Raw genomic sequence first — 10943 nt, forward strand, 5'->3', positions numbered from 1 at the left:
TAATGTTTTTGTTTATTTTACTTATTTTGTCTATTTTTTTATTTTGTTTATTTTACTTATTTCATTTATTTTATTTGTCATTAATTTTGTTAATTTTATTTATATAATTTATTTGATTATTTTTTTTATTTTGTTTATTTTTTTTTATTTTTTATTTTATGTATTTGATTTACTTTATTTACTTTATTTACTTTATTTACTTTATTTACTTTATTTACTTTATTTACTTTATTTACTTTATTTACTTTATTTACTTTATTTACTTTATTTACTTTATTTACTTTATTTACTTTATTTACTTTATTTACTTTATTTACTTTATTTACTTTATTTACTTTATTTACTTTATTTACTTTATTTACTTTATTTACTTTATTTACTTTATTTACTTTATTTACTTTATTTATTTTATTTACTTTATTTACTTTATTTGCTTTATTTGCTTTATTTGCTTTATTTGCTTTATTTGCTTTATTTGCTTTATTTGCTTTATTTGCTTTATTTACTTTATTTACTTTATTTACTTTATTTACTTTATTTACTTTATTTACTTTATTTACTTTATTTACTTTATTTACTTTATTTACTTTATTTACTTTATTTACTTTATTTACTTTATTTACTTTATTTACTTTATTTACTTTATTTACTTTATTTACTTTATTAATTTATTTACTTTATTTACTTTATTTACTTTATTTACTTTATTTACTTTATTTACTTTATTTACTTTATTTACTTTATTTACTTTATTTACTTTATTTACTTTATTTACTTTATTTACTTTATTTACTTTATTTACTTTATTTACCATATTTACTTTATTTACTTTATTTACTTTATTTACCATATTTACTTTATGTACCATATTTACTTTATTTACTTTATTCACTTTATTCACTTTATTTACTTTATTTACTTTATTTACTTTATTTACTTTATTTACTTTATTTACTTTATTTACTTTATTTACTTTATTTACTTTATTTACTTTATTTACTTTATTTACTTTATTTACTTTATTTACTTTATTTACTTTATTTACTTTATTTACTTTATTTACTTTATTTACTTTATTTACTTTATTTACTTTATTTACTTTATTTACTTTATTTACTTTATTTACTTTATTTACTTTATTTACTTTATTTACTTTATTTACTTTAATTATTTTATTTATTTTATTGATTTTGTTTATTTTATATATTTTATTTATTTCGTTTATTTTATTTATCTTATTTATTTTATTAGGATAAAGTTCATTTATTTAACTTAAAAGGTAATAATAAAAAAACATTACAACTAACTATGAATAGTATGAATTAAAAATTTAAAACCTAAACTAAAATTAAAATAAACCTACTTAAAAATTAAACTAATACTTATAATATTATATAAAAACTAAAATGCAATACTAATAAAATAGATGTAAATAATATAATTTATTTGTTTTTATTTATTTATTTCATTTATTTTATTTGTTTTATCTATTTTATTTGTTTTATTTATTTTAGAAACTTACAAAATTAAAAGTAGTAGTATGTAACTACAAAAGTTAAATTAATTCAGAATAACATTCTAATTGAATAAAACGTTATTTAGTATAATCCTACATCTGGAATAAATATTCCGTTTTGTCTTTTTCATTTAAAATAAAAGTGTCATGATTTATTCACTTTCTATTTATTCTAAAATAACGAGTGCAAGAATTATTCTTATTCAAATCGATTGGAATAAGAATGAAATTTCTGTTTTTATTCTTATTCTTATTCAAGTTATTTTTTGCCCAACTCTGCTCTAGATTACTCTCGTGTTGTTGAAGGTGACTATTGAACAAAATCTGGAAAATATCTTTCATGTATGAAGTCAATTATTTGCACTTCCTAGTACCTAATAACATGAAGATAATAAATATACCTACACAGGCGAAGCAACATGCGTATTTAAATCGAAACGCTGCGCTCCGCTGGCACGCGCTACAACGCAAGTGCACCGAATGTTTAAAGGTCGTGGTATTTTCTATTGTATTAGGATATTTAGGATTAAGCAGAATGCGGTGAGAGTCATAGTGACAACAATAAAGCCTTATTATTGTACTACACTACAGTATTGTTATCAGTACTCTGCCGTGTCATGACTAATTGATGTAATTGTAGATACATGAGTTAGTGGTAACAAGGTTAAATGGCATTTATTTGGTCATATTATACGTCATATTATATGTAGTACAATGTATATAGATAGTAAAATGAATTTCACCCCTCTTTTCAATGGTCGGATTGATTTGAATTTTTTGAAGCCTTCGAAACGGTGATGATAATTTTATAATGAAGCTACATAGAAAGTAAACTGCGAAATTATAATTATGATGGTTCAATGTATATTTCTTTGCGTATTAAGTATGTATTTTGTTTATTATTCCTACCAGCCTTGAGGTCTTACGTATGCTATCTCTTTCACACCTACGGAAAGTGAATGAGATAGTAAATTACTGCAGGTAAGAAAAGAGTCCTACGCTTATCACTATAATTAAATAGATTTGCAGAAAGTTGCAGGCGTGTTTGCACTTGAGACCGTCATTTATTACTCATTGGCAATAACAATAGGATTAAGTCGTGGCGTGGTGAATTCTTTGTCAGCATTTGCTAAACACGTGCGGCAAGCGTTGTGTCAAACGATATACCTGTTAATTTCCGTCTAAATAATAAATGCAAATTTTAAATATCAGAAGAGCTTTTAAAAACACCATAAGTCTTGGTAGTAACTCGGATACTGAAACCACATACTATAGTTCGTTTTTTTTAGCATTAGAAATAAGGTAAACAATCTTGATGTCTCTTTTAATTGAAAAGCACATTTTAAAAATAAGTTACGGTAAATATGTAACAATTATGAATCTAATACGATCTTTTATAGTCTTCTGCTTTCATAAGTAATAGTTATGGTTTTTAAAAAGTCGCTTACCTTCTTTCAAGTTCTTTCTAATGCTAAAAAAAAACGAATTATAAACATAATTCGAAAACAGAAAAAAATCATGAGTATTTTCCCCATTTGTTCCTGCCCAACGTGATCGCCGCGATACATGAGGCGGGGACATATGGGAATGATTTAAATGAAGCGCCTATTCCCATCTGTGCCCGGCGGGGAGAAATAGGAATACACCATATCAAGCCATTCCTTATCCTACCTTTAAAAACATCTTTTTTCAGGGTTCCGTACCCAAAGGGTATAAACGGGACCCTATTACTAAGACTCCTCTATCCGTCTGTCTGCCACCAGGCTGTATCTCATGAACCGTGATAGCTAGGCAGTTGAAATTTTCACAAATAATTAATTTATGTTGCTGCTATTACAACAAATACTAAAAACAGCATATAATAAATATCTAAGTGGGGCTCCCATACAACAAACGTGATTTATTTGCTGGTTTTTGCGTAATGGTGCGGAACCCTTCCTGCGCGAGTCAGACTCGCACTTGGCCGGTTTTTTATTTTTTACATTAATTTAGGCACAGCCATTGAAGAGTTTCGCTATCCACCATCCGTTCAGAGCAGCTGAATTGTACCTGATGATTTAGTTATCACATTAAAATAAATACGGGTATCGTCCAATACCAAGACTATGCGGCAGTAAATTAAATTTGTAAGATTTTATTGCATAAAATCAGGTATAAATTAGTCAAGAAACATAATAGTTTCTTGTCTAATTTACTTCCATCTATACGTAACGCCTATACGGCACCCATACTACATGTTTAATCCAGGAATATTATTTAGAATATAAAATCATGATTATATTTATTTGATTAAGAATGAGATTATTCTTATTCAATTTTTTCACATACGAATTATTTCCGATCAAAATTATTTGAATAATTTTGACGGGAATAAAATCAACATGATTTTATTCTTAGGAATTCTTATTTAAATAATGATTTTATTCTTGAATGCCCAACACTGCTTACTAAGTATGTATGTAATTATGTATCTATTTAATTTAATCAAAACTATTTCACCTACCAATGTTATAGATACCCAATGAATATGTATAATGAATTCTGCCCTAGTAGCACGGTCGCATTTTTATCGTTTATCACCATGCCTGTCACGTTCTAACAAGTATGTAAGTGCGAAAGTGACGGGCATAGTGATAGTCGATAAAAATGGAACCGTGCTGAGCCCCCTGGTATTAATGAAAGATTTGTTGTATTAAAATAAGTTTATAACTGCTATAGATATTTTCTGATCGCTGCATTAAGCGGTACAAGGTAAATTACGACTTAGCTCATACAACTCACCGCATCTGAAAACATTTTAAACTAAAGTCTATTTTTTATTCGGTAGACTAAAATGACATTTCGTAGTATGAACATCATGTGTCATTTCATTTCATACTATGAAATGTCATTTTAGTCTACCGAATAAAAAAATAGACTTTAATTGCTTATTATAAAATAAGCTCATAATAACTAGTACATATGTCATTTGTTAACAATGGTAAAATATCTACCACAATCCGCTAGCGCATGTATCTTTATCACAAAGTGTTTTTTTTTAAATCACTTAAGATAAATTATACCTAACTAGGTACCAGTAAAATTACTAGTTAGGTGAAATTTTTTCTTTAAATCAGTCTTTAATCTGTAGGTACATATCAAGTGTGAACCCGAAAATAAAAATAATAATCTAAGTAGCATAAAATATATCTAAATAATAGCAGATATTACTAGGATAGGATGTTGTTTACTTGCAACCCCTTTTCTAAAAATTTCTAAACTAGAATTGACAAAAACAATAGGAACACACAGGTATAAAGATAAACAAAGGAATGGCCGCGCTGCGCCGCGGCTGTCGCTCTAAAAATAATACTGTAATTGCTCACTTGTTTTCAATTGTAGCTTAAGGACTCAAAGTGCAATATTGTTTGAATTGTCAATAAGCGAAGTTACCGGCAAAAAAACTTGTTTGTGCTGGAGGCTTCATAGACCGCCCATGCCAACCACGGTTATTCAATAATAAGTTGAATTTAAGTCTGCGTAAAGTTTACAATCGTTTGAACTGGTTCAAAACCTTATTATGAGGTAACAGCATAGACGGGGTTTTTATTTCGGTTACCGGTAACAGGGGTTAACTCGATCTGATACGGTTACCGAATCAAAGTGTTACCTTATCAGACGGTTACCGTTATGGTAGGGGTTTTTATAACCACTTCTAAAATAACCCTATGAAAAACCCCGGTTAAGGTAACCGGTTCCGGTCCTTGCCTACAACATAATATGTCTGCTCTGTTTTTAATTAGAACAAATTAAATGGTCGCGCGGCAGCTGTTGCAAATAACTAGCTACTCTGCAACATAAGTACGTTACGTATTAAGTACCTATAACGAATATCGTTTAACATTTTTATACGTTAATATCCCAATCGATATGATCATCACTAACGCCACGTTGGGCACGCTATTACGTGTCCAAATAAACTGTAATGTTCTAAGCAATTAAATATTTAGGTATATCCGCTTACTTCAATCGCTTAGGCATACCTACGCAATTTCCGGTTAAATAAAATCAGAATGAATTAAAATGTGTATCGTAAAATGTGCCTAAGTACCTACTTTGTTTGCCACTGGAAAATTGTGCTCCAACAGTTTTTATACATGAAAACAATTTCAATGATAGTAGTGATGGTCTCTACTTTAAATCGGCATATAAATAGGTATGGCAAGTGTGTATAATAATTTTAAAACAAATTAAATTTAAAATTTGGAGCAAATTAGACACATTTTACGGTATGCTCACTTATCTATAGGTAGGTACCATCACTTTACTATTCCGTGCCCGAAGATGGAACGGAACCTGTCAGCGGGCAGTTTCTCAGGAAACCGTAATACCTATAGGTTACAATATGTGTAATAGTTATAATATAAGTAGGGTACATAGTTGAATTTTTCTCAATTTTTACTTGTTTTTGCACTTATATATTCTACGAAGCGAAGTGTCCCGTTTTATATAATGAAGGAATATCAAAAATACGTTAATGTCGTTAGATATTAAATGTGAAAACGCATTTTCCATTAAAAATATCTTTCCATTTACAAATGCACCATGGTAAAAACTCATTTCAGCTGCCATTAACAAAGAACGATGTTTTGAATACGTGTCACATCACCCGGAAAACCCCGGCTTTGTCCGAAGTGTGAAAGGGTGCACTCATTAGGAAGATTGCGGGGCGCCGGGGCGCCAACATTGTCTATGGCCGTGCCGTCGCGTTGACACATTGTCTTTGCCTAGCGCATTAATGTTGCCACCATTATGTACCGCATATGTTCAGGAAGTTTACATTTTCATAGACAAAGGAAACGAGGCTGTAATAAAGAAAGTGCATTCGGGTTAGGTATTCCGAATAAATAGCACTGCACACTCTTTATCATTAAACAATGAATGGCGTAGATATCCTACCATTTTCCATTATTGTAATTAATGTATGATGCTGTATATTATTCATTCAGGTACTTACATCGCTTTTAGTAAATTACTTTTAGGGTTCCGTACCTCAAAAAGAAAAAACGGAACCCTTATAGGATCACTCGTGTGTCTGGCTGTCCGTCTGTCACAGCCTATTTTCTCCGAAACTGCTGAATCAATTAAGTTGAAATTTGGTACACATACGAGTATGTAAGTCTGTGTCCCAAAGACGGACATGTAACGTAATTAAATGAATTTTAAACATAGGGGGCACTTTTGGGGGGTGAATGAGACAGTTAAAAAACAAAGTTTTCAAACTATATATATAGTGTTATATATCATATGAAAGAGCTCATTGTGAGAATCTCAAATATATATTTTTTATAATTTTAAGATAAATAGTTTAGAAGTAATTTAAGAAAATAGGCAAAAAATTACCATTCCCCCCTTTATCTCCGAAACTACTGGGTCTAAAATTTTGAAAAAAAAAAAATACAGAAAATAGGTCTTTACCTATAAATCACTGGAAAACCTATTAGAAATGTGCAGTCAAACATGAGCCGGATTTAATTACTTAGTTTTTGATCCGACCCTTACGGGTTTTTTAAAGACATTTCACTCACGTTTCACATCAAAAAATACATTGTTAAAAATTGTGTAATGTACGGAACCCTTGAAACGCGAGTCCGACTCGCACTTGGCCGGTTTTTAATCTAGATTTATCTGTGCATTGTCAATTGAACTTTGAACAATAGTTCAAATATTGCCCTCATGATGCGTAGTCGCTCATTTAAGAGAGGTGTATATTTAGTTAATCTCAACTCGTATTACTTAACTATTACAATTCACTTAACGAACTAGTTCATTAGAATCATTAGGGTCACGTGAACCGATACGTATCGCTTGGCGCCGGCACCGGCACCGGCGACGTTCGATGGCAAGAGACAACAAGATGGCGACAAGCAGGAAGTGATGTAGTTGTAGTGTAGGAAGACGTTCTAGCGTCCTTCAAGGTCACCGGTGTATCCAGCACACACGTTACGCAGCGTCGCTTCGCCGCGTTCTGACGCTGACAAGACTTTTGTTTTAAATTCGAGTCGTTTCATTCACTGGTTCGATCTTAATAGCAATGAGACGGTTGTAACAAATTTATTTAAATGGCTTATTTAAATTTGTAGGTGTATAAATTATGTAGAGCCTGTTCGGAAAGAGAAGAGTCGTGGAATGTATTGGGGCCCATAACATTCCACGACTCTTCTCTTTCCGCACAGACTCTACTTACCTATAATTTTAAGCCCACTCCACACACGTGCGCGAATCGCGGCGCGTTCGCGGCTTCGCGCCGCGATTCGCGGACTAGTGTGGAGGGGCCTTTACGTTTCACATCTACTTAATCACGGGAACACCCAAATATTCCGAAATATATTTTTCCGACTTTCATACCCTCGATTTTCATAATCCCGATTTTTTATATGACCGAAATATCGAAATTACGACTTTGAAAACCACGAAAGAAGAAAATCACGACTGTGCTATTTCCGAATACTTAAAATCCGATTTTCATATGGACGAAAGCTTAAAGTTCCGATTTAGAAAAAATCCGAAAATATTTTTTCCGAATTAGTCTATTCCGAAAAATCATTGACCGATCGGAAATAAAGTAATTCGGTATTCAGAAATTCGACCTTTTGTAAACTCGGAATAATGAAATTCGTGATTTTCAAAATTAGACTTAAACGCACTTTTTAGGGTTCCGTAGCCAAATGGCAAAAAACGGAACCCTTATGGATTCGTCATGTCTGTCTGTCCGTCTGTCCGTCTGTCTGTCCGTCTGTCCGTCCGTATGTCACAGCCACTTTTTTCCGAAACTATAAGAACTATACTGTTGAAACTTGGTAAGTAGATGTATTCTGTGAACCGCAATAAGATTTTCACATAAAAATAGAAAAAAAAAACAATAAATTTTGGGGGTTCCCCATACTTAGAACTGAAACTCAAACAATTTTTTTTCATCAAACCCATACGTGTGGGGTATTTATGGATAGGTCTTCAAAAATGATATTGAGGTTTCTAACTTTCTAATATCATTTTTAGGGTTCCGTACCCAAAGGGTAAAAACGGGACCCTATTACTAAGACTCCGCTGTCCGTCCGTCCGTCCGTCCGTCTGTCACCAGGCTGTATCTCATAAACCGCGATAGCTAGACAGTTGTAATTTTCACAAATGATCTATCTCTGTTGCCGCTATAACAACAAATACTAAAAATAAAATAAAATAAATATTTAAGGGGGGCTCCCATACAACAAACACGATTTTTTTGTGGTGCGGAACCCTCCGTTCGCGAGTCCGACTCGCACAAAGGGTAAAAACGGGACCCTATTACTAAGACTCCGCTGTCCGTCCGTCCGTCCGTCCGTCTGTTACCAGGCTGTATCTCACGAACCGTGATAGCTAGACAGTTGAAATTTTCACAGATGATGTATTTCTGTTGCCGCTATAACAACAAATACTAAAAACAGAATGAAATAAAGATTTAAGTGGGGCTCCCATACAACAAACGTGATTTTTGACCGAAGTTAAGCAACGTCGGGCGGGGTCAGTACTTGGATGGGTGACCGTTTTTTTGCTTGTTTTGCTCTATTTTTTGTTGATGGTGCGGAGCCCTCCATGCGCGAGTCCGACTCGCACTTGGCCGGTTTTTTTTCTAAACTGAATAGTTTGCGCGAGAGACACTTCCAAAGTGGTAAAATGTGTCCCCCCCCCTGTAACTTCTAAAATAAGAGAATGATAAAACTAAAAAAAATATATGATGTACATTACCATGCAAACTTCCACCGAAAATTGGTTTGAATGAGATCTAGTAAGTAGTTTTTTTTAATATGTCATAAATCCCCTAAATACGGAACCCTTCATGGGCGAGTCCGACTCGCACTTGGCCGCTTTTTTTTTAAGTCTAACTAACCAAAATCCGAATCGGAGCACCCCACTACCCACGTGGTCTTGTCTGTCCTACCCCTAGAGTGTATGTAAAAAGCCGGAGGCGCGGAGGGGAAGCAGCTCTCGCCCGCCTGATAGGGTCGCGCCGGCCCGAGCCCTTGATCAGGGTAGAGCGAAATCGGGTTTTGGCGCTCTTCGTTGAAGTTTTCAAGCGTATCTTCCACCCCCCTCCCTCAGCACACTAGCGTCTTTTAAAACTTTTTTTTCCCATTTGCCATTTTGGCGCCCCCTTGCCATCCGGCGCCTAGAGCGGCCGCTCTACTCGCTCTACCCTAGATCCGGCCCTGTCGAGCATTTAAAAAACGGAATAATAAAATTCGATATTCTAAAATTCGGCATAAAATATTTCGGAATTATGTAGTGTAAGTGTACCCCTTAATCACTAACGCAATTATAAAATGCAATTTTTATACAGACGCTGTATGTAATCTGGAATTATGTTTTTATCTAATACGAGTAGGTACCGTACGAAAATTTTAGACATCACCTGTTAGTCTCCTGCTACCCAAATGCTGTTTGAAAGTAATCGCTTTTTAGCGATAAAGACAAATGCTTGTACATATTTTCCATTTAATGCATGTTTACTTAGTCCTTCCTTTCACAACGCACTTCGTATTCGCACAACAAGCTAAGACGTAACTGACGTAAATCACCTGTGTAAAATGTATATTTGTTAATTCTGATTATCCATTAGCTGTTTATTTATCTGAAGTATTGTTAAAGAAAATTTGGATCAGTAGGAGCAATTCCAAAATTTGGGACAGTAAGTACTATTTTTGCTTAGGTAGCATTTTTTGCTGCGATCAATTACGACGTCCAGCCCACTTATAAAGGTTCTTTGGAATATTTTGCATTACGCGCTTATATCTGATCCGTTCGCGGGTATTTGCACTATTTATAATGTTCTTCGCATAACAAGTGTGCAATCCGCACACTTATTCTTTTCAATGGCAGGTAACATTTGTGGGATACAATAGATGCGAAATTCGTTCGGCTAAAATATTAACTTTGGTACAATGGAATACATTATATTTCCAAGTATGGAGCACTTCTTCACTTCCGAACAATAGTTTGAATGGGAAACGAAGTGGTACAGTGGTTCCTTCGCAGATCCAGGTCGGTGCGGGATATGGCCTGCTTTGTGTTCGCGCGTAACGTCTTTGCGAGGGCGGGAAACTGTATTAGGGTTGGCACTTTTATCATGTGCACCTGTTTTTGTATTGATCACACAGAGTGTACCTACCGGTTGCGGTGCTGTTGTATATCCGACTAACCCAACTCTTGTACCAATGATGTGCATATGTATGATAAGGCGGTGAGTTAAAAGGGTTTTTAGCTTTACAAAACAAATGCCTTTGGCTTTATGGATTGAAATCCTTGCGTTTACCTACATAATTCGTTGTAGTTTTTCGCTGTTATTGTTTTTTTTTTACTGAATTTAAGTCGTTTTGACGACCCTAATAACTTACATAATACTTATTGTAAC

Source organism: Cydia amplana, chromosome 3 (genome assembly GCF_948474715.1).
Source record: "Cydia amplana chromosome 3, ilCydAmpl1.1, whole genome shotgun sequence".
Classification (NCBI taxonomy): Eukaryota; Metazoa; Arthropoda; class Insecta; order Lepidoptera; family Tortricidae; genus Cydia; species Cydia amplana.